The 27,628-nt window shown below is 41.3% G+C and overlaps 1 protein-coding gene across 31 annotated transcripts in view; it reads left to right on the top strand.

The window, feature by feature from the left end:
* Positions 1-5,245: 5,245 nt before the first annotated feature.
* The window catches only part of LOC105480180 (LRR binding FLII interacting protein 2), a 130,001-nt gene continuing 107,618 nt past the window's right edge, over positions 5,246-27,628 (top strand). For 9 of the 31 annotated variants that reach the window (XM_071091427.1, XM_024792419.2, XM_071091429.1 and 6 more), the window contains exons 1-2: positions 5,273-5,548; positions 6,988-7,054. The gene's annotated coding sequence lies outside the window, so the exon portion shown is untranslated. Of the gene's footprint in view, positions 5,549-5,622; positions 5,790-6,700; positions 6,876-6,987; positions 7,055-27,628 lie in introns of those variants that run through there. The other 22 variants (XM_011738717.3, XM_024792429.2, XM_024792426.2 and 19 more) reach the window with 7 other exon arrangements.

Below are 27,628 nucleotides of genomic sequence, written 5' to 3'. Positions count from 1 at the left end.
GCAGGCCCTCAGGATGCATTTATTTAAAGAATGAGTAGCTGGGACTACAGGTATGCACCACCACACTTGGCTAAGTTTTTCATTTTTTTAAAATATTTTGTAGAGATAGGGTCCCACCATATAGATTAGGCTGGTCTCAAGCTCTTGGGCACAAGCAATCCTCTCAACTTGGCCTCCCAAAGTGCTGGGCTTACAGGTGTGAGCTACCACACCTGGCCAAGAATGAATTCTTTTTTTTTTAATTTTTCTTTTTTGAAGCAAAGTCTTACTCTGTGGCCCAGGCTGGAGTGCAGTGCCATGATCTCAACTCATTGTAGCCTACGCCTCTCGGGTTCAAGCGATTCTTGTGCCTCCACATCCCGAGTAGCTGGGACCACAGGTGCATGCCACTATGCATGAATGAATTCTTAACATTGAAGTCAGAGTGAGCTTTTGAAAATACAAACCATGTTGCTCTCACGAAAAACTCAATTGGTTTGCAGATTTCATAACAAAGATTAGAATCTTTACCACAGCCTCTAAGACCCTGAATGGTGGGCCCTTAACTCTCCAGACTCATCTCACATTCTCTCATTTCAGCCCCTGGGACTCTGTTGGTTCTATCATGAGCTCTGTATGTGCTCTTTCTTGCTCTCCTCCACTTCCGCATGTAGTTTATACTCTGAGGCACTTTTAAATCTCAGCTTGAAACATCTCTTCCCAGAAGAAGGCATTTCTGACACCTCAGGTTAGGTCAAGTCCCAATGCTTTTATGCCCTCATGGCAGCACATACCTACACTTTGTAATACCTGTTAGATTTTAAAGGTACTTTTGTGAGATTGTCTCCCTTACCAGTTTCATGAGAAAAAGAAACAGCTTTGTTTTTGCTTCCCGTTGGATGTCTAGCATTTGCAAATTATCTAGCACATAGTGAGAGCTTAACATGCATTAACAAAATATATATCAACAGAAACTCTGGCATTCTAGCTCCTTAAGGGCAGAGATTGTTTTGTCCCTGTGTCAAGTACCTAATTGGGTGCCTGATACACAGCAGATAAATAATAGTTTGTTAAATAAGCTGTAATATGAAGGGTGTTTTTTACTCATTTATAGTAAGTATATAATGCAGAAAAACCATCACTTGATAATAAGTGATTAGGTGTTCATAACATAATTGATACCTATACAAAGTCCCAAATTTTCCCCTCTCATTAACCTTTCCTCAAGACTAAGATTGAACAAAGTAATTTACCCTTCATTTTTCTATGTTTATTCTCTGGTGGAGGAAAGGGTGAGTGCCCTGGGTAGGAGAATCCATGTAGAACTAGAATTAGCCATAAGTGAGATTTTGCACACTAACAAACCATAGCATTTTTTTTTTTTTTTTTTTTGAGATAGGATCTTGCTCTGTCACCCAGGCTGGCTTGCAGTGGTGTAGTCATGGCTCACTGCAGCCTTGACCTCCAGGACTCAAGTCATCCACCCACCTCAGCCTCTGGAGTAGCTAGGACTACAGGTGTGGACCACCACAACCAACTTTTTTTTTTTTTTTTTTTTGTAGAGACAGGATTTCACCATGTTGCCCAGGATGGTCTTGAACTCTTGGGCTCAAGGGATCTGCCCACCTTGGCCCCTCAAAGTGCTGGATTACAAGGCGTTAGCCACCATGCCCACCCAGTATTCTTGTTTTGACAGTTAGATGTTTAGAAACTTTTTTAAAAAGCCAGTCAAATGAGGATGTCTTGTATTCCTCTTTGTTTTCCTTTGATAACAATCTGTGAAAAAACTGCAGTGGTCAGAAGATGTATTAAAATATACACACACAAGCTGTATAATTTTGCAGGTTTATTAGGGCAGGATGACATGGAACAGTATGACCAGAGAAAGCAACAACCTTACAAATGAATCACTTTCAATTGTGTTGACCCAGATAATTTTAAAAATAAACTTGTAATTCAAGATGAGCAGCAGGACAAGCTTATTAACATTTGCTAATTTAGGAGAGGAAGGGCCAAGTCAAATATAATAGAAATGAATTATTGCAAAATGGAAACTTTTTGATATGAAACATAAAAATAAATTAAAAACCTAAAGAAGACTGTAGTGTGTCAATTTCCTGGTTTTAATAAGGTATGTAAGATGCCAATAGGGTATTATAGGTATGTAAGATACCAATAGGGTAAACTGGGCAAATACTACACAGGACTGCTGTACTATTTTTGCAACTTTTAAATAATTATTTCCAAATAAAAAATAAAAAAGAGAAAAATAACATGAAAAAATAATAAATCTAGATAGGAATTCTTACAAGGAGAACTTAAAACAAATATACATAGTAAAAGACAGTTACATTGCCAGGTTTCCACAGACTTGTAAGGAGTTAAATAAAATTAGAAAAATGTTTCTAACACACACACAGACACACTTTTTTTTTTTTTTTTTCTTTTTGAGACAGGGTCCTGCTCTGTCATGCAGGCTGGAGGGCAGTGGCCTGATCACACCTTACTGCAGCCTTGACCTCCTGGGTCCAAGCAATCCTCCCACCTGGGTCTCCCAAGTAGCTGAGACTAACAGGCACATGCCACCATGCCCAGCTAATTTTTTTGTAGAGACAAGGTTTCACCATGTTCCCCAGGCTGGTCTTGAACTCCTGAGTTTATGCAATTCACCTGCCTTGCATCCCAAAGTAGTGAGATTACAGGTGTGAGTCATTGCGCCTGGTCTAGACACACTTTACTAATAAAAATATTAGGCTTTCAAAAGTGGTATCCTACTTTTAATGTATGAACTAATGATCTTTCACATCTTAGAGATGTGTTTTTTTATTATTATTTATTTATTTTATATGATTATTATTATAAATTTATTATTATAATATACACAGTATTATTGTGTTTGTGAAAGACAACTTTTGTGAAAACCACAAAAATAAGTATTTGCTGTTAAGAAAGGAAAAAATTTATTTCTTGGCCTCATCAAAGAAAACTGAAGATTTTGCTATGAAAGTAACAAAAATATACAAATTGTACCACCTCATACCCCCAAACTGTATAAACAATCGCAAAATTTTCCTTCATCTATTGATACAACCCCAGAGAAGCCAGTCCTCACAGACCTGGGGGCATTCCCATGTCAGAATATTACAAAAAGATCTAGGAACACATACATTTGGCAGAAAGAAATCAATTAATGTGCAGGGAAGATTGCCCATGAAATAATTTATGGTGATGCATTTAGTAGGGCCAGAGAGATCTGAGTTCAATTTTTGGCTCTTCCAGCTACTAGTTTTGCTACATTAGGTATGTCACAATCTCTCTGAATCTCAATGTCTTTGTTACTAAAGTGGGTACAATGATACCCATATCTCAAGGTTAGTCCTAATGGAAGAGATATTTAAGTTCCTAGCACAATGCTGTGTAAATAGAAAGTGATCAGTAAGTGTTAGCTACCTCCCAGTCCGTTTTCCCAGAAACACAATGCAAAATATTTCTGCTGGTTTGCATGAATTAAAACAAGTGGCTAAGGAGTAAAATTAAAAGGGCAAGAGAATCTAATGAATTATCCAGACAATCTTTCTTTTTTCTTTTTTTTTTTTTTTTTTGAGACGGAGTCTTGCTCTGTCGCCCAGGCTGGAGTGCAGTGGCGCTATCTCTGCTCACTGCAAGCTCCGCCTCCCGGGTTTACGCCATTCTCTTGCCTCAGCCTCCTGAGTAGTTGGGACTACAGGCGCTCACCACTACGCCCGGCTAATTTTTTGTATTCTTTAGTAGAGACGGGGTTTCACCGTGTTAGCCAGGATGGTCTCGATCTCCTGACCTCGTAATCCGCCCGCCTCGGCCTCCCAAAGTGCTGGGATTACAGGCGTGAGCCACCGCGCCCGGCCCTGACAATCTTTCTATAAATTATGTCGTTAATATTTAATACATGTTGGGTTTTTGGTATTATTCAGGTACTGCATCTGAATAGATCCTCTTCCTTTGTCTTCAACAAATTTGGCAAAATATGTCATTAATCATTTTATTCAGATCATAACATACCAATGTAAAAATCATAGTTTTAATGTTTACTCATGGCTCTGAGAAATATAGTGACATAGAAACAGTGAAAAGGTAAAGAATTTGTTTCTCAAAGCTGATGGGTATAATTGTCCTTGTCTCTCGAACCTTCCCCATTAGTGCCACAGTGGCAGCCCCCATAAACTGTAAGGGTGATCAAGCCTTCTGAAATTGCAGGGGAAGTGGGCAGCACAGAAACAGTCCTTAGAAGGCTTTAGAGACAGGTGCTCAACATGGAATTAGTGGGCTTATTCAGGGGCTTCTGGAATCTGCAGTCCCTGTATGTAAAGTTGTGGTTAGGTGTATTTCGTGCCTTTTTTGTTAGGAGGCTCCTCAACTATCACTTCCTCCTAGAGGTCTTCTCTAGCCATCCTATCCAGCCAGAGGCCTCGTCCACAAAATCTTTTTCATCACTCTGTGTGTTTCCTGCAAAGCCTTACTACACCTGTCATTACCTTGTTTGTTTGCTTCAGTCCGTCTATTCCACTAAGGTGAGCTTTCCAAATGCACAACCCTGGTCCTTCCCCAGTGGCTTGAACCTGGTGGGCCTCGTTAGATACTTCCGGAATAAATGACAAGTCCGTGTCTATCAGATTTTTAACAGACTTTATACTCCTCCATCCATCCCGCTCTCCGTCCCCCACTCCACCTCTCGGGCAAGTATTCTTCTCCAGAAATAATTTTAAGGTCATGCGTCTTCATTTTTGAAGTGAAGCTTGGGCATTTCGACCACACCCACCCTCCCTCCTTCGCATACTCGTTTCCTAACAGAGCGTTACTCCAGCCCACTTGCCCAAGCCCACCAGGCCGCAGGGTTTAGGAGCAACCAGGGTAAGGGCAGCCCTGAATCGGAACAAGTGTCAATTCACATTACCGGCACTGGTCCTGGTTCGGAAAGCCTGGGCAGGAACCGTGCGACCCAGAGAAGCCACCCGCCCAAGGCCGCCTCCAGCCTCCGCCCCACCAGCAGCCCAGGGCCCCGCCCTACCGGCAGCCGCGCCTCGCCGCCCTCCCTCCAGCTTGGCCCTAACGGCTCGCAATGGCGGAACAGGGAGGCAGGAGCACCGCCGCTTGGGGAACCTCACCCGCCGGCCCAGGGCTCAGCTCGCCGTCTGACAGCCCCGGGTACTTTGCCCAGCGGGGTGCAAGGCCGGCCTGCGGCAAACGCCACTCCCGGGCAGTCACGGCCACAACTGCTTCCGGGTGAGCGGGTCGTCGACCCTGTGGCCCCGCCCATCCTTTGCCTCCTCAGTCGGCCGCTCAGGCTGCGGCTCCTCCCGGGGCCGGTTCCCGCTGTCTCAGCCGCGGCGCAGAGGGCACTTCGGCCTGACCGACTAGCCGGCTGCCGGTGCCGGGAGCCGCCGCGTCCATCCCCGCCCGCCTGGCCGGGGGACCCAGGACTGAGTCGTCCAGCTGCGCCCCTCGCCCCTAGCCCCAGCGGGCGCCGGGCGGGCAAGCCGCTCTTCGGCCCTTCCCGGACAGCGACGCAGTCACAGCGCGCGCCCTAACCCAGGTAAGGGCCGCTCCTCCCGCCAGCCCGGTGGGAGCAGGGAGCAGGGAGTTGGGGACCTCCCTCCCGGCCTCCGCAGTCCCTTGGGATCCGCGCCGCCTCTGACCTCGGCTAGGGGGCCGGGCTTCCCTGGGGACTGGCCGGCCCCCGGCAGGCTCCCGGACTGGGGTCGCCCCCTGCCTGCGGCGTTCTCAGACATCCCGTCTGATTTCTAACGTTCACCCTTCCTCCGCGCAGGGGAAAGGTACGTGTTACTCCCACTGTGGGAGAAATTAAATTGGGCAGCTGTCCCTCCGTTTCGGGTGCCCCAGGCGCCTTCTCTTCCTCCCTAGATGCCACACTCCAGTTCTGTCCTGGGACGAGCACCCCCAGGGAACGGTGTCAGGACGGTGTAGGGCGTAGCATTTTTTGGGGAATTTTACTTCTTCCTTGACCTGAGCTGGAGCGCGGGTTTAACAGGCCCTAGCTGGGTTAATACTTGACTAATATGAGGCGTTATTGACACCCAGATTGTTAAGTTACAGAGCTCCAGTCAACCCTGCCTGTGAGTAACCGGCAGGATGCAGGAGGACCTAAGGAAACCCACTTCTTTTTCTTTCTTAGAGAGAAAAAAGTTCAAGTGTTTGCTTTACTTTTTCCACCGTGGGAGCTACAAATACAGGCTGCGGAGACATGACTAGATAAATATTGTATCCTAAACCTTAACTGTTAGTAGCTGGTTTTCTTTGAGTTTCCATTTAATAACTCAGCATTTCTAGTATAAACAAAAAAATTGTAGAGTGGATTGATTGATTAAAAATGAGATGTAAGGATAAGAGTGGTTCTTAATTTTTTTATGTTGTCATAGTTGGAAGAGAATGTGGATGCAGTAATGGAACAGAGAGGGAGAGCAGGGTGTGGATGTATAAGTTCTTAATCAGTGTTTAAAATAATATTTTTTCAAGATAACATTTTATTTTGGGGATAAATCTATATGAAAAAGTGCAATTATTGGAGAATGCAGTGTTGCAAATAGAGTTAGTTGGCAGGGACTCCAAGGTTGTTGCAGCACTAACCCTGTTTAACCAACATCATGCTCTGTTTAACAGATACAGAGATAATGACCTAGTATTATAATATACTTATGTAGAATAAGAATTTCGGAAAGTGTGATTCATTTCGAAGGTAGATCACTCACTTTGTGAATCATTGCTATGAATCTGAATATTGAAATAGAGAAAAGCTAAGTTCGTGTCTGCCTAATGAGATGGCATTCTTTACTCATTTAATAGAAAGTGTTGTATTATGTTTTGTTAGGTCTGTTGCTGGATATTTGTCATCATGAAGAATGGTAATGAAATAAAAGTTGAAGTATTTGCAGAATGCTCGAATTTAGAATAGTCTGTTGGTTTTTAAGTGATTGTTTTGGTTTTACCCTTCCCCCCACTTTTTTTTTTTGCCAGATGTGGGAAGATAAATGAAGGGGTCTAGAAGTAAGTGTCAGTGGAAAGGAGAGCCACCATCACTAAGGTATGAAAATGTTCACTGAAAGAATTTGCACTATACAAAATAGTCTTTTGAGTGGAAAGCATCACCCATTTTTGTGATTCTGTCTTTAAAAATGTAGAATGAAACTACATGAGTTATTATTTAAGTTCTGTTCTAGAAGAAAGTGTGTATTGAAGTTGTGATTGGAATGGATTCACTTTAAACTAGAAATAGCTTTTTATTGCTGAAATGTAATTTGATCATTTTTGACTTTCAAATGTTAAGTAAAATAAGGTTGAAATCACAGAGTTCTTGATACCCTTAGCCTTGTTTTTCTTTTCCTTCTGTTGGAGTTCAGCTGATTTTTTACCTTGATTTTCATTTATGAAGAACTTTAGCTAGTTATAAAGTAATGGCAAGTCTGTCCTGTTGGTCTAGCTTACTAACTTCCTTTACTTCTTTCACTAAATTTTGACATCTTCTTTTACTTTGGATATCCATTATATTCAGAGTGTTCCCTAATGTTGCTTTTGATTTTTGTCCAGCTAATAGTGACTAAAGAGTTTCAGTTCCCTGTGAACACAGATTCCCTTTTGGAAAATCCCTTGTGGAAATCACCGTAACTGACAGTCTTGATAGGTAAATACGCAAGGGAAACCTTTCCAGGTCAGGATTTAAGTATCTCCGTAATGAAAGGAAAAGGTGATATGGAGAATGCATTTGGCAAAGTATTTCTGTCTCTCAAAACAAAATCAAATCTTTGTTAGATGTGAATTTAGCAAGAGGGAGGGAGCAATTTCTCACAAAACTGTTTGTGGATTGTTTAGCCTGTTGCTAGTGTGAGAAGGAACAGAATTGATGATATATAGAAAAAAAATAATTCTTGTAGTGTGTTGGGAATGTTGACGAGTATCATTCAAAACGAAATAAAATTCTTCCGTCTTTACCTTAGGATCATTATCCATTGCACCTGCAAAATAGAGGCTGTTTCATAGCTTTTTCCTTTTAGGTAATTGCTTTCCATCTGGAACATCTAAATTGAGAGATGGTCCTTTAATGGGGAAAATGTACTACTTTGTCCAGTTTTCAAATAAAGAATATAATCTGTGATCATCATTTGAAACCCAACTTTTGGAGGCCAAGGCAGAAGGCGTGCTTGAGCCCAGGAGTTCAAGACCTGTCCTGGCAACATAGTGAGACCCTGTCTCTGCAAAAAAATTAGTTGGTTGTGTGTGCCTGCAGTCCCAGTTGCTTGTGAGGCTGAGGTGGGAAAGCCACATGAGCTCTGCAGTGAGCCCTGAAAGCACCACTGCACTCCAGCCTGGGAGACAGGGTGAGACTCTGTCTCAAAAATAAATAAATGAAACTCGACTTTTTTTTTTTTTTTTTTTTTTTTTTTGAGACAGAGTCTCGCTCTGTCGCCCAAGCTGGAGTGCAGTGGCGCAATCTCAGTTCACTGCAAGCTCCGCCTTCCAGGTTCATGCCATTCTCCTGCCTCAGCCTCTTCAGTAACTGGGACTACAGGCGCCCGCCACCACGCCCGGCTAATTTTGTTTTTTTTTGGTAGAGACGGGGTTTCACCGTGTTAGCCAGGTTGGCTTCGATCTCCTGACTTCGTGATCTGCCCGCCTCAGCCTCCCAAAGTGCTGGGATTACGGGCGTGAGCCACCGTGCCAGCCAAGAAAACTCAACTTTTAAAACTTCAGAAGGAAGGAATTGAACAAAACTTACCTCGTGAAGTTTTCGGCTTATAATAAATTATGCTGGACTTCAAAGGAGTCAAACACTAGGCTAAAAAGTGGGTTGATCATGCATTATACTTTTTCATTAGTTCTGTTATTCATTTATTTTGATGGGGAGGTCAAGAGATAATTCCATTTCATAGGGAACATATGTATGCATTTGTTTTAGCCTAGTGGTAGGGAGCGCAGTAGATAAAAGTAGAGATAATTAGGGAGGGGGAAGAAATGGCATTATTTACTTCATAGGTTCAGTAGATGTTTATGGGACTTTTAAAAATTGATAAAACATTTTAAAATGTGGTATATGATGAAAAGAAAGTCTGCTTTCCACCACGAACTCCCAGCCTTTCCTTACCCCAACCCCCAATCCAAGCAACCATATACAATGACATATGTCTAGGAGAAATATACTGTATCTTTCATTCTTATCTTTGACCTATGAAGATCTTTTTGTATTTAGCACGTTTCTTACTTCTTTTTTTAAAGACTGCATGTCTTGCTAGTGTAGATGAACCATAATTTATTCATTTTCCATAATTTATTTTACCATTTTCTACTGACAGATATTTAGGTTGATTTTAGCCTGCTACAAACACTGCTATAATGAACAATTCATATATAAGTCTTTGCACTAGTTAGTAAGTGTCTATACAAAATGTATTTTCAAAGTGTGACTGTAAGATTGGGACTGAAGTTATGAAAAGTTAAAATTATTTCAATCCTATATTGGCTTTATTTATAATGGAATTTAACTTATTTCTTGGGCTTGTGGAAGGGGAAAGGAGCTCTTAATTACTTTGTATTCTTCATCCATCTCTCCATTTAAAAAATATTGCAAGTGTATTTTATAAGGTACTTGAAAACATTTGAGTGTCAGGTGATTAATTTTATTTGTATTGGTAAAAGTAGAAATATTGTGGTTTGAAAACTGGTGCTATCATATAGAAGCATTTATATTTGAAAATAGTTAAATGACTACGTCTTATAGTAGGTTGATTGTTTCAGAATTTTATGACCAGTATCAATTAAAAGCATTGTGTATAGTTTAACTTCTTGCCCTGCATAAGTCGGCTACTATGTTATTAGTCAGGAAAGAAGTAAATAATCTACCTTCTCTTTTCCTTTACCTTCCACATCCTAATCTATACATGATAAAATAAACCTCTGTGGAGTTTGAGATCCAAAAATCCTTTTGCAAACCATAGTGCTATTGATGGATTACTTTCTCAAGGCAGGAAGTAGGTACAGATTCAATCTTTATTCTGCAAAGTGTTTGTAAACAGAATAAAGGAGGCTTAGGTTTTACATTTTAATGTTATACAGGTTACTTGTGGCCAGGAGGAGGTTCAGGATTCTTTGCCTTTTTGAAATGAGAGAGACACTAGAGAGAAAAAAAAAATTACATGCTGAAGGGCTATAGTTTGATGAAGTTGGAACTCGTGAGTGGTAGCTTCCCTGGCGTGTGCCCAGGGTCTATTTTGAGACCTTGTCAAAGCTTGCCTGACAGAACCTACCACATAACCATAATCTGGCCTGGTCCTGCTGCAAGTCAGGAAGGCCTGTGGTTTAGGATCAGTAGCAACCACAGAAGGGGGAGTTAAAAGGACATTTTGCCTTCAGAAGATTAAGGCTAGGTTTTGGGGTGAATATCTACTTAGCCTGTATATCTGAGGATCCAAGTTTTTGCTGCTACCTCCTCCTCCCCTGCTTCTTCCTCTTATTAAGGAAAACTAAGGAGTAAAGGTTTTGTTTGTTTGTTTGTTTGTTTTGAGACAGGATCTCACTCTGATGCCCACGCTGGAGTCCAGTGGTATGAACCCAGCTCACTGCAGCCTTGACTTCCTGGGCTCAGGTGATTCTCCCACCTCAGCCTCCCAAGTAGCTGGGACTACATGCACACACCACCACACAGGGCCAATTTTTGTATTTTTTGTTGAGACGGAGTGTCCGCATGTTGCCCACACTGGTCTCCAACTCCTGGGCTCACGTTATTCACCCACCTTGGCCTCCCTAATTGCTGGGATTACAAGCATGAGCCACTGCGCCCGGCCAGGAGGAAAGTTTTTAGAAAAATGTGCACAAGAAAGAGCATAGGGATTGTGCCAGCATTGATGTTATCTTCTGGTTATATGAGAGTGTTTGCCAAAAATCAGTAGAATGTTTTACAATAGCGAAAAAACATTATTGTTACTGGCATACGGAGGGCCCCAGTTAAAATAGCAGTCCAATTCAGAGACCTTCATATTTGTCGATAGGATCAAAAGGACTGTTGGAATAATGGACTATTCTACAGGATTATTTTGAGTTCAGATAGATAAATTAGCTTCTTCCCAAATTCTCATTCTGTTTTTCCTGTGGTACTATATAGTATCATGAAGTTTTATCTTTAAACTCTTAGTTTGTACTATGTGGTGTCTTACGAAAACCTTGATTTGTTTATACTTAGTGAATGAAACACTTGAGTTTAAAGTTCTTTGACTGATGTCACTTCTTAGGCTAGAAAGCTGTTAAAGAACTTAGTGTTCCACCCTTAGACCAAGGTTCATGTCACCATATTTAACTGCAGCTTTGTATTACAGTCAAGATTGTTTGAAGAATTTGGCATGGACTCCTTCACCCCCACTTTTTTGCTTTAGATTAGATTGTGACTAGAGGAAATTTAGTTTTCCTTTGCCGTCAGTTATTTGCGGTTGTTCACATTTATGATGATGAGAATGATGATGATAACGTATTTAGGATTCAGTGTGAGGAGAAAGAATAAACTCGTATTTTTCTTTCTTCGTCATCAGTTTATTCCCGTTATCTTATTTTCCCTTCTCTGTCTCAGCCTTCGTTTCATCCTCGGGAAAAAAAAAGAAAAAAGAAAAAGAAAAGAAATAAAGACCAGCAGAGAGAGAAAGTGGTAAAGAGCTGGGGAAAGCCTTGGAATACATATCAGGGTGCTTTCTCAGAGGTGGACTATAAACATCTTCGTTAAAGAATCATGGATTATCTTTTTCCATTGTTTTCATTTTGAACCCTGTATATCTCAGTGTTCCTTCATTACCACATTTTAACTACTTTTGATATAACAGATAACTTTACTGCTTTAGGGAAGCAAATTTAATTTTTATGTTACTGTTCTGAGCATGTTGTTCCTTACATGCCCACTTTCCTAAGTAGAAATATATTAATAGCTAGGAGCAATCTTTTGGCTTTCTGTTTTGTAAGTTAGAGTATACTATACTGTATGCAGAGGATTAGGATGTTAAAATATTTATTTCCCTGTTAAATGGCTTCAATCATGAACAAACTGAATATATAGCGTTGCCTTTTTTAAAAAGTAAGTATCCCAGTTAAGTGACCCAAGGATTATAGGACTAAATATAGTAAAAAATTCAGCTTTAGATTAGATGTTTTTTCCCCTGTCACAGATAATGCGGTATCTAGATGAACCGTCAAGGAAATGAGAGGGCATTGTTCTTGTTGTCTTGCCAGATTCATCCTTTGCAATCAAATAAAGTTTGTTTTGTTTTTAAAATTGTGGTAAAATATAGAGAATATAAAATTTACTCTGTTGACCTTTTTTAAAATTTTTATTATGGTAAAATACAGTCATTTGTTGCTTAATGACAGGAATATGTTCTGGGAAATGCATCATTAGGTAATTTTGTCATGCAAACATCACAGAGTGTACTTACACTAACCTAGACAGTGTGGCCTACTACACACCTAGACTATATGGTATAGTCTGTGGTTCTTAGGCTATAAACCTGTGCAGCGTGTTACTGTACCGAATACTGTAACTGTAGACAATTATAACACAATGGTAAATTTTTGTGTGTCTAAACATAGAAAAGATACAGTTAAAATATGATATAAAAGATCAGAAAGTAGGCCAGGCATGGTGGTGTGCACCTGTAATTCCAGGTACTCAGGCTGAGGTAGGAGGATCACTTGAGATCAGGAGTTCTAGGCTGTAGTGTGCTATGAGCGCACCTGTTAATAGGCAGTGCGTTCCAGCCTGGGCAACATAGTGAGGCCCCATCTCTTAAAAGGGCACACCTGTATAGGACAGCTCCATTATAATCTTATGGGACCACTGTAATATGTGTAGTCCGTTGTTGACTGGAACATCCTTATGCAGCACATGACTGTATACATAACCTAAAATTTATCATTTAAACCATTTTTAAGTGTACAATTTGGTGGTATAAAGTACATTTACATTGTTGTGTAACTATCACCTCTATCCATGTCCATAACTTTTTCGTCATCCCAAGCAAGCTCTGCCCATTAAACAATATCACCTCATGCTCATAGCCCTTGGTAACCATCGTTCTACTTTTTGACTCTATGAATTTGTCTACTGTAAGTACCTCGTATAAATGGAATTATGTAATAGTTGTCTTTTGTGTCTGGCTCATTTCTCTTAGCATGATCTCTTCAAGATTCATCCATGTTGTAGCATGTATCAGAATTTCATTTGTTTTAAGACTGAATAATATTCCTTTGTGTGTTTATACCATATTGTTTAATCACCTGTTGATAGTTGGGTTGTTTCCATCTTTCTGCTTTTGGGAATAATGCCACCATGAATATGAGTAAACAAGTATCTGTTCGAGTGCCACATTCAATTCTTTTGTGTATGTACCTAGAAGTGGAATTGCTAGTAATTTGATAGTTATCAAATTTTATTTGGTAATTCTATGCTTAATATTTTGAGGAACCACCATACTGTTTTCCATAGTGGCTACACCATTTTACATTACCACCCGCAATGCACAAGGGTTCCAATTTCTCCACATCCTTGCCAACACTTGTTATTTTCTGTTTTCTTATTGATTGATTTTTATTTATGTCAAGCCAGGGTCTCACTCTGTCACCAAGACTGGAATGCAGGGGCCCGACCACAGCTCACTGTAGCCTTGATCTCCCGGGCTCAAGTATTCCTTTCTACTTCAGTCTCCTGAGTAGCTGGGAGCACAGGTGTGCACTGCCGTGCCCGGCTAATTTTTGTATTTTTTGCAGAGGTGAGGTCTCTCCATGTGGCCCAGGAGGGTCTCAAACTCCTGAGCTCAAGTGATCTGCCAACCTCGGCCTCCCAAAGTGCTGGGATTACAGGTTTGAGCCATTGTGCCTGGTCCTGTTTTCTTTTTTTCTATTTTTTTTTTTTGAGATGGAGTCTTGCTCTGTAGCCTAGGCTAGAGTGCAATGGTGCAATCTCGGCTCATTGCAACCTCTGCCTCTTGGGCTCAAGCAATTCTTCTGCCTCAGCCTCCCAAGTAGCTGGGACTACAGGCACCCGCCACCACACCCGGCTAATTTTTGTATTTTCAGTAGAGACAGGGTTTCACCCTATTGGCCAGGCTGGTCTCGAACTCCTGACCTTGTGATCTGCCCACCTCTGCCTCCCAAAGTGCTGGGATTACAGGCGTGAGCCACTGCACCTGGCCTGATTGTGCCTGGCCCTGTTTTCTAACAGAAAAATGTCTAGAGATTTTAAAATAAAATCTCTAATAGGGTGGTATCTCACTGTGGTTTTGATTTGTATTTCCCTGGTGATGAGTGATATTGTGCATTGTTTCTTTTTCGCTTTTCTTTTCTTTCTTTTCTTTTCTTTATTTCTTTTTTTTTTTTCTTTTTGACAAGATTTTGCTTTGGCACCCAGGCTGGAGTGTAGTGGCACAATCATGCCTCACTGCAGCCTCGACCTCCTGGGCTAAAGTGATCCTCCCACCTCAGCCTCTCCAGTAGCTGGGACCACAGCACAGGCATGTACTACCATGTTCAGCTGATTTTCTTTTCTTCTTTTTTTGAGACGGAGTTTTGCTCTTGTTGCCCAGGCTGGAGTTCAATGGCATGATCTCTGCTCACTGCAACCTCTGCCTCCTGGGTTCAAGCAATTCTTCTGCCTCAGCCTCCCAAGTAGCTGGGATTACAGGCGTACGCCACCACGTCCAACTAATTTTGTATTTTTAGTAGAGACAGGGTTTCTTCACATTGACCAGGCTAGTCTTGAACTTCCGACCTCAGGTGATCCGCCCACCTCAGCCTCCCAAAGTGCTGGGATTACAGGCATGAGCCACAGTGCCCCGCCTCTTTTTTTAATATTTTGTAGACACACGTTGCCTAGGCTGGTCTCCAACTCCTGGGTTCAAGCAACTTTGTCCAGGCTGGTCTCCAACTGCTGGGCTCAAGCAATACTCCTGCCTCAGCCTCCCAAAGTGCTGGGATTACATATGTTGAGCCACCAGGCCCGGCTGAGCATCTTTTCATGTGACCATTTGTGTATCTTGTTTGAAGAAACGTCTACTTATGTCTTTTATCTTTTTAAGTAGGATTTCTTTATATCATTCCGTTATCAGCAATATAATTTGCAAATTTTTTTTTTATTCCATGGGTTGCCTTTTTACTTTCTGATAGTGTGCTTTGATGTATACAGTTTTTATTTTATTTTATTTTAAGATGGAGTCTTGCTCTGTCACAGCCTAGAGTGCAGTGGCCCAATCTTGGCTTACTGCAACCTCCACCTCCCGGGTTCAAGCTATTCTCCTACCTCAACCTCCTGAATAGCTGGGATTACAGGCACACGCCACCATGCCTGGCTAATTTTTGTATTTTTAGTAGAGATGGGTTTTCACCATGTTGGCCAGGCTGGCCTTGAACTCCTGACCTCGTGATCCGCCTGCCTTGGCCTCCCAAAGTGTTGGGATTACAGGCGTGAGCCACCGCACCCTGCCCAAAGTTTTTAATTTTGATGAAATCCAACTTACCTTTTCTTTTGTTGCTTGTGCTTTTGGTATTATGTCCAAGAAATCATAGCCAAATTCAATATCATGAAGTTTTTCCCATATATTTTCTCCTACGAATTTTATGGTTTTAGCTCATTTGTTTAGGTCTTTGATCCATTTTGAGTTTTTTCTTTTTTCTTTCTTTTTTTGAGACAGAGTTTCTTTCTTGTCGCCTAGGCTAGAGTGCAATGGTGCAATCTTGGCTCACTGCAACCTCCACCTCCTGGGTTCGAGTGATTCTCTGGCCTCAGCCTCCCAAGTAGCTGGGATTACAGGCGCTTGCCGCCATGCTTAGCTAATTTTTGTATTTTTAATAGAGACAGGGTTTCACTGCTCAGGCTGGTCTTGAACTCTTGACCTCAGGTGATCCACCTGCCTTGGCCTCCCAAAGTGCTGGTATTACAGGCATTAGCCACCATGCCCGGTCCCTGAGTTAACTTTTCTATATGGTGTAAGGCAGTGATCCCCAACCTTTTTGACACCAGGGACCAGTTTTGTGGAAAGCAATTTTTCCGTGGACGGGGGTGGGATGGGTGGGGGAATGGTTTTGGGATGAAACCATTTCTTCTCAGATGATCATCAGGCATTAGATTTTCATAAAAACTCACAATCTAGATCCCTCACATGCACAGTTCACTATAGGGTTCGTGCTTTTTTTTTTTTTTTTTTTTTTTTCTTTCTGTCACCCAGGCTGGAGTGCAGTGATGCAATCTTGGCTCACTGCAAGCTCCGCCTCCCAGGTTCACGCCATTCTCCTGCCTCAGCCTCCCGAGTAGCTGGGACTACAGGCGCCTACCACCACACCTGGCTAATTTTTTTATATTTTTCGTAGAGACAGCGTTTTACCGTGTTAGCCAGGGTGGTCTTGATCTCCTGACTCCGTGATCCACCTGCCTCGGCCTCCCAAAGTGCTGGGATTACAGGCGTAAGCCACCGCACCCGCCCGGCTGCAAGACAGTCTTATATAATGTAGCATAGTTATGGGAGTAACATCCTATATAACCTTTGCCATATTCTGTTGGTTAGAAGTAAGTCACAGGACTCACCTACATTCATGGGAGAAGTAATTATACAAAGATGTGAACACTAGGAAGGGGGATTAGGGTGGGGAACCACCTTAGAATTTGTCTACCATAACTGATTACAAAATAGCATGTTTTAGAAACTTTTTTTTTTTTTTATGAGATGGCGTCTTGTTCTGTCGTCCAGGCTGGAGTGCAGTGGTGTGATCTTGGCTCACTGCAGCCTCCACCTCCCGCCTTCAGTTTTCCCACCTTAGCCTCCCGTGTGGCTGAGATTGCAGGCACCTGCCTCCATGCCCGGCTAATTTTTGTATTTTTGGTAGAGATGGGGTTTCACCCCATGACCAGGCTGATCTCAAACTCCTGACCTCAGGTGATCTGCCCACTTCAGCCTTCCAAAGTGCTGGGATTGCAGGCGTGAGCCGCCATGCCCGGCCATATTAACCAATTTTTGTTTAAAAAATAATGTTGGCCGGGCGCGGTGGCTCAAGCCTGTAATCCCAGCACTTTGGGAGGCCGAGGCGGGCGGATCACAAGGTCAGGAGATCGAGACCACAGTGAAACCCCGTCTCTACTAAAAATACAAAAAATTAGCCGGGCGCGGTGGCGGGCGCCTGTAGTCCCAGCTACTCAGGAGGCTGAGGCAGGAGAATGGCGGGAACCCGGGAGGCGGAGCTTGCAGTGAGCCGAGATCGCGCCACTGCACTTCAGCCTGGGCAACAGCGTGAGACTCCGTCTCAAAAAAAAAAAAAAAAAAAAAAAAGTTATTAAAATAGGAGTATCTTCAGATGATGGGGCTTACTGGTGGTTTTATTGTTGTTTTGCGTTTCTTCACTATTTCATCCCACTTTCCCTCCCTGCAACATTCCAATTTTGAAATTTTAAAACAATAGTTGGTGTTTTCATTATAATGAAATAAATATTGTTTACTGATCAGCCATGTAGTATATCATACTTGTTTCCTTTCTTGTTTAATTTTGTTTTTTCAGGGAGTTAAAATTTGACTTTGACGTTTGCATAATTTTCTGTTTACCTGTTGCTTTCCCCCTAAATGCTCCAACAGATTTTTCAAGAGCCTTTATCTGTCTTGTCTGTTTATCTGTTTATCTATGTGTCCATCCATCCATTCTAGCTTACAACATCAATTAATTTATAAGTTATAAAACTATTTTGTGTAAAGTAATTAGTTGTGAACTATAGAGAAATATAAAACAAAAATATAGTTTTAGGAAGAGTAATACATGAACACCTGTGATCTCATTACCTAAGTCAAGAAATTACATATTACAGTTATCCTAGAAGTTTCCTCAAGATATCCTTTAATGGCACCCCCTCCCTGCCAGGAAATCACAAGCCTATTTTAACACATTATTCATTCTCTTGGGACCATTCTCTGCTCAAGCCTGCAATATCCTCCATGTCCATACATGTATTTTTGGCCAAAATGTTTAATTTTGAAAAACTGAAAAGCTCTACTACCTCTCTGAGTCTGTTAGTCAGGATAGGCTGAACTACTTTAGTGAATAATTACCAAATCAGTGGTTTTTAACGCAAAATTTCTCACTCACATCTTTGCTGTGAGTTGAAAAGCAGTGACAGAGTGGTAGTCTATTCCACAGAGTCATTGAGGGACTCAGGCTGCTTTCGACTAGTGATTCTACCAACCCCTGGGGCCTCAGAGACTTTGAGTTTCCTGCATCTGGCTGGCAGATGTGAGGACAAAGAGAGGGACTGTGGTAGATTGCATGGCAAGTTTGGTGGGCCAGGCCAGGATGTGGTATACATCAGTTTTGTCCACATTCCACTGGCTAGAACTGAGTCAAATGGCTACACTTAACTGCAAGGAAGAAAAGGGAAAATGCCTTGGTGAACAATAAGCCAATCTCTGCCATGGTATGTATCCCTAAGAAGTATATCATTTTGTTTTGGAAAGCTGAATAGCAAGCATCAGCTGAGGCTGTGAAAGGAAAGGTACATACTGCTGCTATTAGATGAAAGCTCCCAGCAGATAAGCTGAAAAGAGTCTTCCTTGATCCTTTTTGGCAAGTCATTGGGAAAGTTTGTTAGTGAGTCTGGAGAAACACAGGCTCACCATAATCAGGGAATCTGGCGAAACTAAAGTGTTTACAGGATACTATGGTAAATATCTAGAAGAAATGTGATTGGGAGAGTAGATTGCTCTATATGGTTTTGCTTCTAAGCTAAGCTCATCATGCTCTAGCTCTCAAGAATAAGGAAAAGCAAAACACATCTGTGCTGTGAAATAAGACTTCAGCCCATCTAGGCTCCAGAAACTTCATCAACACGGGGTCAAGACAAACTAAATTCTAATGAAAACCTGGACCAGGCACATCTCATGTTAAATGGATGTGCCCCAAAGGCTGTGGGGATTTTGGTAATGACAGTCCTTCATTGTGTCTCTTGAGTCATATTGCTCTAATCTGTAGCTTTCTTTCTGAGATACCTATCATTCTTTTGGAGATTCCCTTTTGCCCCTCTTCTGTGTTTATTTCCTGTATGCTAAGTTTCCCTCTCTGTTGGTTTTTCACTTTTACTTGGTGAAGCCTATCTTCTAGTAGCTTAGTGACAAAGAGTGTAAAAGAGGTAAATTTTTGAGACCTTTCATGTCCAAAAATGTCTTTAATAATCAAGTATGAGAAATAGAGGGATTTGACTGATACAGGCTACTTATAGATCATCTATAATTTTCCTTCAGGAGTTTGAAGGCATCACTCTATCGTCTTCTTGTTTCCAGAATTACTTTTGAAAGTCTTGAAGCCATTCTTTTTTTTTTTTTTTTTTTTTTTTTTGAGATGGAGTCTTGCTCTGTAGCCCGGGCTGGAGTGCAGTGGCCGGATCTCAGCTCACTGCAAGCTCCGCCTCCCGGGTTTACGCCATTCTCCTGCCTCAGCCTCCGGAGTAGCTGGGACTACAGGCGCCCGCCACCTCGCCCGGCTAGTTTTTTGTATTTTTAGTAGAGACGGGGTTTCACGGTGTTAGCCAGGATGGTCTCGATCTCCTGACCTCGTGATCCGCCCGTCTCGGCCTCCCAAAGTGCTGGGATTACAGGCTTGAGCCACCGCGCCCGGCCTTGAAGCCATTCTTAATCCTTGATGTGTGGCCTGACTTTCCCACCCCATGAAAGGTTGTAAAGTCATCTTTGTTCTCGTTGTTTAAAATTCTCTAAGATATGCCTTGGTGTGAACTCAGGACTTGTGTTGAACACTTTGGGCCCTTTTAGTCTGGCAACTCATGTTCTTAACTTCTGGGAAGTCATTTGATTAATAATTTATTTTTGTTTTCTCTTTCTCTCTCTGTCTTTTCTTTTTTCTTTTTTGAGACAGAGTCTTGCTTTGTCACCCAGGCTGGAGTACAGTGGCACCAACATGACTCACTACAACCTTGACCTCCTGGCCTCAAGTGATGCTCCCGTCTCAGTCCCCACCACGCCTAGCTAATATTTGTAGTTTTTGATAGAGATGAGAGGAGGTTTTGCCATGTTGCCCAGGCTCGAACTCCTGAACTCAAGGGATCTGCCCGCCTTGGCCTCCCAAAATGTTGGGATTATAGACATTAACCACCACACCCAGCCTGTTTTCTCTTTCTCTAGTTAGTTGAATGTTGGTCCCTCTGGACTGATACTTTAACCTTATATATTTTTCTTTCTTGTTTTCCACCTCTCTCTTTTTTTTTTTTTCCTGTTTTCTGTCAGACTTCCTGAACTTTATTTCCCAACCTGAGTTTTCTAAAACTAATTTTTTTATTCAGGTACTATTCATGTATCATAAAATTTACCTCTTTAAAGTAGTGACCTTTTCAGTGGTTTTTTAGTGTAGTCACAAAGTTGTGCAGCCATCAGCACTAATTCCAGAAGGTGTTCATTACCCCCACAAAGAAACTTCATACCATAGCAGTCCTCTCCATTTCCTCTTTACCCAAGACTGTGGAAAGCACTAGTCTATTATACTTTCTGTCCTTATGGATTTACCTGTTCTGGACATTTTACATAAATGAAGTTATTCAATATGTAGTTTTTGTGTCTGGCTTTTATCACTTTTCAGGATTTACTCTTGTTGTATGTAGCACGAGTCAATACTTTATTCCTTTTTGTTGTTGTTGTTGTTTTCTTTCTTGAGACAGTCTTGCTCTGTTGCCCAGGCTGGAGGGAGTGTAGTGATGCGATCTTGGCTCACTGTAACCTCTGCCTCCTGGGTTCAAGCGATTCTCATGCCTCAGCCTCCCGAGTAGCTGGGATTACAGATGCGTCCCACCATGCCTGGCTAATCTTTTTTTTTTTTTCAGGTGGGGTTTCACCATGTTGACCAGGCTGGTCTCCAACTCTTGACCTCAAGTGATCCCCCTGCTTTGGCCTCCCAAAGTGCTGGGATTACAGGCATGAGCCATCGTGCCAGGCCCAATATATTTGTTTTTATGGCTGAATGATATTCCATTGTATGGATATGCCACATTTGCTTATCTGTTCATCAACTGATGGACATTGGGATTGTTTTCACTTTTGGCTGTTAGGAATGATGCTACTGTGAATATTCAGTTACAAGTTTTTGTGTGGACATAAGTTTTCAATTCTCTTGAGTATATACCTAAGAGTGGAATTGCTGATTTCTATTATGTTTTTAATTTCTGCTATCATGTTTTAATTTGCAAGATCTTGTATTCTCTGAATTTTTTTTTTTTTTTTTTTTTTTGAGGCAGAGTTTTGCTCCTGTTGCCCAGACTTGAGTACAATGTCATGATCTCGGCTCACTGCAACCTCTGCCTCCTGGGTTAAAGTGATTCTCCTGCCTCAGCATCCTGAGTAGCTGGGATTACAGGCGTGTGCCACCATGCCCAGCTAATTTTGTATTTTTAGTAGAGATGGGGTTTCACCATGTTGGTCAGGCTGGTCTTGAACTCCTGACCTCAGGTGATCCGCCTGCCTTGGCCTCCCAAAGTGTTGGGATTACAGGCTTGAGATACTGTGCCCGACCCTATTCTCTGAAAATTTTAATAGCCTCTTGTTCTTGTTTCATGGCTATAATTTGTCTTAATTTTCTGAAGATATTAATGATGGTTATTTTTGAAGTTTTCTTCTCCCTGTGTAGTTTATTTTCACGAAGTTATTCTTTTGAGTTAGGGAGTTTTCACAGACTTCTTGGTTTGAAAGTAGGTGGGGTTGGTCAATGTTGACCTCCCTCGAAGAGCGGTATATATTTTGGTAGCAGGGTGGGTGATTTAAAGGTGGCTGAAGCAGTCCCACATTTCAAAATGCATACTTTCACCTAAGCCCACACTTACTACTCCATTCCTATTCCCATTGCTCACCCTTCCCTTCCCCAGAGCTCCTTTGTCTTCTAGAACTTCTGGTATCCTGGGGAATAGGAGATGAAGTTGAAGCTGAGGTAGTAGCCTAGCAATGGAAAGGGGGACTTGGAGGTCTAACTACTTAATATAAAGACTTTTAAGTGATTTTTTTTGTTTTGTTTTGTTTTGCCTAGGGCTTACTCATTGGGCTCACGCAGTCCTTCTGCCTCAGCCTTGCAAGTAGCTGGGACTACAGGTGTGAGTCACTATACCTGGCTAATTTTTGTGTCAAAACCCCAGCTGCCTTTTTTTTCCCTCTCTTTTTCTTTCCTTTTTTTTTTTTTTTTTTCCCAGAAATTGAGAAACTCAGGTTGGGTACAGTGGCTCACGCCTGTAATCCCAGCACTTTGGGAGGCGGAGACAGGTAGATCACCTGATGTCAGGAGTTTGAGAACAGCCTGGCCAATGTGGTGAAACCCCATCTCTATTAAAAATACAAAAATTAGCCAGGTGTGGTGGCACATGCCTTAGTAATCCCAGGTATTCAGAAGGCTGAGAGAGGAGAATTGCTTGAGTCGGGGAGAAGGAGGTTACAATGAGCCGAGATCGTGCCGCTGCACTCCAGCCTGGCTGGTAGCGAGACTCTGTGTCAACGAAAACAAAAAAGAGAAAGTAACAAACTCATTCTAAAATTTATATGGGAATGCAAGGGCCCTAGAATAGCCAGTGTTAGAGGAAGAACAAAAAATTTGGAGGACTCACTTTTCCCAATTAAAAAATTTACCTCAAAGCTATGTTAATCAAGATGGTGTGATACTGGCATAGGATAGCCATTAAGCTCAGTGAAATAGAATTAAGTATCCGGAAAGTAAATCCTTTTATGGTCAGTTGATTTTTGACAAGGGTGGCAAGATAATTCAGTGGGAGAAAGAATGGTCTTTTCAACAAATGATGCTGGGACAAATAGATATCCATGTGCAAAAGTGTGAAGTTGGATCCCTGCCTCATACCATACACGAAAATGAACTGAAAATGGATCATAGACTTAAATATAAGAGATAAAACTGTAAAACTCTTAGAAGAAAATATAAAAATAAATCTTCATGGCCTTGAGGTAGGTTTCTTGGATATGACATCAAAAAAAGCAACAAAAGAAAAAAATGGATAAATTGGACTTCTTCAGAATAAAAACTTTTGTGCTTCAGAGAACCTTCTCTCTGATCTCTTTACCACTTTTATTTTCCCAGTGTTCTCTTTTGTCTACTTACAAGGCAGTGACAGTGCTATGTAAATAGTGCCTTGCAAATTCTCAGTAGATATTTGTTGAAAAGGGAAAAATTAAAGGTATGTGATAGGTTTTATTTTATGAAAATTTCTAGTTTTAGAGCCTCCTTCATATTGATTGCATTTTTTTAATATTGAAAAATTATATCCTCCTTACATGTGTTCCCGTTTCTCTTATTTTTTGTTTCATCTTGATTCTTTGGTTCTTTGCTACCTGGGCTTATATTTTTCTTTCTAATACTTCTAGTCCTTTCCTGTTTTCTGCTTTATTTCAGGCCTTTTTTTTTTTTTTTTTTTTTTGATGTGGGGTCTTGCTCTGTTGCCCAGGCTGGAGTGCAGTGATACGACCTTGGCTCATTGCAACCTCTGCCTCCCAGGATCAAGCAATTCTCCTGCCTCAGCCTCCCGAGTAATTGGGATTACAGGCATGCGCCACCATGCCTGGCTAACTTTTGTATTTTCAGTAGAGATGGGGCTCCACCATGCTGGCCAGGCTGGTCTCAAACTCCTGACCTCAAGCGATCCCCCTGCCTTGATCTCCCAAAGTGCTGGGATTACAGGTGTGAGCCACCACTGCCTGACCTGTTTCACACTTTTAAGTCTTTCCTACTCTCAGCAATATGTAATTGTCAGTCTTCCTTTCTTTTATCCTCTGATTGTATGTCCATACATCTCTGAGATACTTTAAAAGGTATCAAGAAAGGAAGCTATTTGAATGGTACTAGAAAGTGGTTTGCTTCTCAGAAAATACAGATAAGTGAATTGTTGTTTAGTTTATCTTCCTAATTTGGGTTCTGCACAGTTGATGAAATAGTATAAAGATTTATGTCCAACATATAGCCCATTTATTCTGTAAATGAACATTAAATGAACATAAATTTACCAAGTAGAGAAATGCAACCGCTGGCATGTTATCGTAGGAAGAGAGGAAATGGAAAGATAATCAGTTGCATTGGAGATATGAGGATAGTGGGTAGTCAAAATATGAGACTTTAACAATATCTTCGGTAATTCTTAAGACAACTGACTATAAAAGTAGAAGGAATGATTATGTAGGTTCTCATCTTTGTAAGCATTATTCTTTATGAAGTATGAGTTTAAGTGAACCGTTATAGTTTCTAATGTTCTTTTGACATTTAGTTTGTGTTTAGCATTTGCCTTTCCTTGTTTTGCCAAGTTTTCCAGTTTTGCCTGTATATATTTTTTTCATTTTGTACTTTGCCTCAATTTCTGAATATACCTTCTGTATTCTTCCTGTAGGTTCTGCTAATGATTTATTCATTTTAATGTAACAATCTCATTTAGATATTTGCAGGATTGATGTCTTTAACTGTAATCCCTCCCTCCCTCTTCTTTTCCCCCCTCTCTCCTCCCTCTCCTTCTCATTGTCTTCCTCTCTCTTTCCTTTCCTTTTTTCCTCTTCTGGTTGGAGCCATTTTCTGCCTGCCTATAATCTTTATTTTATCTTACTTTTTCGAGACAAGGTCTCACGCTGTCATCCATGCTGGATTGCAGTGGTGTGATCAAGGCATACTGCATCCTCTACCTCCTGGATTCAAGCAATCCTTCCACCTCAGCCTTCCAAGTAGTTGGGACTACAGGTGTGTGCCATCACGCCTGGTTAATTTTTGTGTTTTTTGTAGAGACGGGGTTTCACCGTGTTGCCCAGGCTGGTCTTGAACCCTTGGGCTCAAGTGGTCTCCTGCCTCAGCCTCCCAAAGTACTGGGATTACAGGCATGAGCCACAGTGCCCTGCCATAATCTTTAGTTAGTTTGTTTGTTTGTTTTGAGACAGGGTTTCACTCTTGTTGCCCAGGCTGGAGTCCAATGGCACGATCTTGGCTCACTGCAACCTCTGCCTCCCGGGTTCCAGCAATTCTCCTGCCTCAGCCTCCCAAATAGCTGGGATTACAGGCAGGTGCCACTATGCCTGGCCAATTTTGTATTTTTAGTAGAGACTGGGTTTCTCCATGTTGGTCAGGCTGGTCTCAAACTCCCGACCTCAGGTGATCCTCCTGCCTCGGCCTCCCAGAGTGCCGGAATTACGGGCGTGAGCCACCACACCCCACATAATCTTTATTTTTAATGTGCATGTAACTATTGAGTGTTCTTCAGTGCTATGATTACCTCTGCCTTCCTTTTCTTTTTCACTCAAGATTTTTAATTGCAATTCCTAATTCCCATGCCTTTTTTTTCACCTAGTCATCCACACTTCTTAAGCAGTTACTCTTTCCCCAACATTTTATTATAAAAAATTAAAAAAATTTTTTTTTAGAGACAGAGTTTCACTTTGCTTTCTAGGCTGGTCTCAAACTCCTGGGCTCAAGCAATTTGCCTGCCTCGGCCTCGCAAAGTGCTGGGATTACAGGAGTGAGCCACCATGCTTGGCCGATGATAAAAAATTTTAAACATACCCTGAGCACGGTGGCTTTCGCCTGTAATCCTAGCACTTTGGGAGGCTGAGGCAGGTGGATCGCTTGAGCCCAGGAGTTCAAGATGAGCCTGGCCAACATGGTGAAACCCTGTGTCTACCAAAAATACAAAAATTAGCCAAGTGCAATGGTGTGGGCCTGTAGTCCCAGGTACTTGGGAGACTGAGGCAGGAGAATCGCCTGAGCCTGGGAGGCAGAGGTTGCAGTGAGCCGAGATCGAACCATTGCTCTCCAGCCTGGGAGACAGAGTGGGAGACCCTGTCTCAAAAAACAATTTTTTTTTAAACATACAGAAAAATTGAAAGAGTTGTGCTGTGAACACTAATGTACCTACCATCTGGATTCCGTCATTTAATCTTTTGTTGTTGCAGTTTGAAGTAGCAGATCTCAGTGCACTTCAACCCTAAATATTTTAGCATGCACATGATTGGCTAGAGTTTAATATTTGTATAGAGGACTTTTTTCTTTTGAGGTAAAATTTACATAGAACAATATGCAAATATTTTAAATACAACGTTTAATGATCTCTGTCTTCTGTTTCAAGTCACTTGTGTTCTACTAAGAGGACTAGCATAACCATTATAAGGCTGCACTCCCAAAACTTGGTTACTCATTTAGAGTTTTAAAAATAAACTTTGATACAAAGTTCCTTAAGAATTTCTCCTTTTTTGTTTTTATTATATACATGTGCTAGACGGCAAAATGATTATAGTTAAGGCATTTATTTTTTCCAAATTGTTCTGTACTTTAGCAGAAACTCTTAGCATGGTTTAATGCTATTAGACAGTGCATGCTGGAGGAAATCAAGGATATTTTTGTCTAGTTAAAAGTATGAAATTATAAAGAAAGGCCAGGATTGCTTTTTTTTGTCAATTTCACAAGCTAAATATGCAAAACAGGTAGTTAATTTAGAATGCTTTAAATATTTATGGGGTGCTTTATAGTTTGTTAAATGCTTGGATTTTTCTTCATTCATTTGAGCCTCACATTAACCATGTTATATCGATGAAACTAATAAAGAGATGGAGGCGTAGAAAGTGGGGAGGGTAACACAGCAAGTGGTAGTGCAATCAATTGAACTTGAATCTTTTCATTTTAAGTTTTGTCAAGTGGCAACAACTGCAATCACACTAAGTCTTTAGTTCAGGGACAATTCCATGTACTGGGATTTGTTTATGAATAACTACAGAATGTTTTCTTGTGCAGACTAGCGTTCACAGTAATGGCAGCTGTGATGCAAAGACATATAGGGACAATATTTTGAATTCTCCATGATGCAATACTTAGATATAAAGGAGCTATCTATCAGGATCCAGATTAGGCACAGAACTTTCTAAGTGTCCTATATTTAGAATGTGACATACTGGTGCTACATGCACATTCTGTTCTTACAAAAGTGGACAATATCATGATTGAAGTGCCACTTTTACTGTGGCAAAATGCCTGTTATTTCAGATGTGTATTATATGAGAAGCTCATTGGAGAAGAGAAAGCCTTATTGAAATATCGGTCTGTTTTGGAAGGTTTATATTCCACAAGATCCTGAAGATACTTTCCTTCTTTTCCTTAAGTAGACAAATGCTTCATGATAAAACCATCTGGGGAAAATCAACTTGACACTGTGTGGGTAAAGGACTTGACAAAAATACAGGCAGTTTTGTTCTTATCAATTGAGGAAAAGGTTTAGCTCTTTAAGTTGTTTGATACCACCAAGGAAACACTCCAAGGAGTTAATGTGCTCCTGAAGAAAAGTGTTCTTGAGGAACCTTTGGGGTAGAAATTTACGGCAAGTCCTTTAGGATCAGAAACAAAATAATGTATTTAAGGTTTCCTTTGAGTCTACATTCTCAGTTTTGTCATTTTGTTGAAAGATTTCCCATTGGCTATGTTAGGAATCTTATTTCTTTCAAGGTTTCCTCCATCACTGATACAGAATGACCTGGAGTTACTAGAAAATAGATTGCATGAGAACTGAAAAACCTTTCCTTTCTCCTTTTTTTTTTTTTCTTTTTTTGAGACAGGGTCTCCCTCTGTCACCCAGGCTGGAGTGCAGTGGTATTAT

Source organism: Macaca nemestrina, chromosome 2 (assembly GCF_043159975.1).
Source record: "Macaca nemestrina isolate mMacNem1 chromosome 2, mMacNem.hap1, whole genome shotgun sequence".
In the NCBI taxonomy this organism is placed as follows: Eukaryota; Metazoa; Chordata; class Mammalia; order Primates; family Cercopithecidae; genus Macaca; species Macaca nemestrina.
The sequence above is the reverse complement of the archived record's forward strand: the minus strand, read 5'-3'. Positions and strand labels throughout refer to the sequence as shown.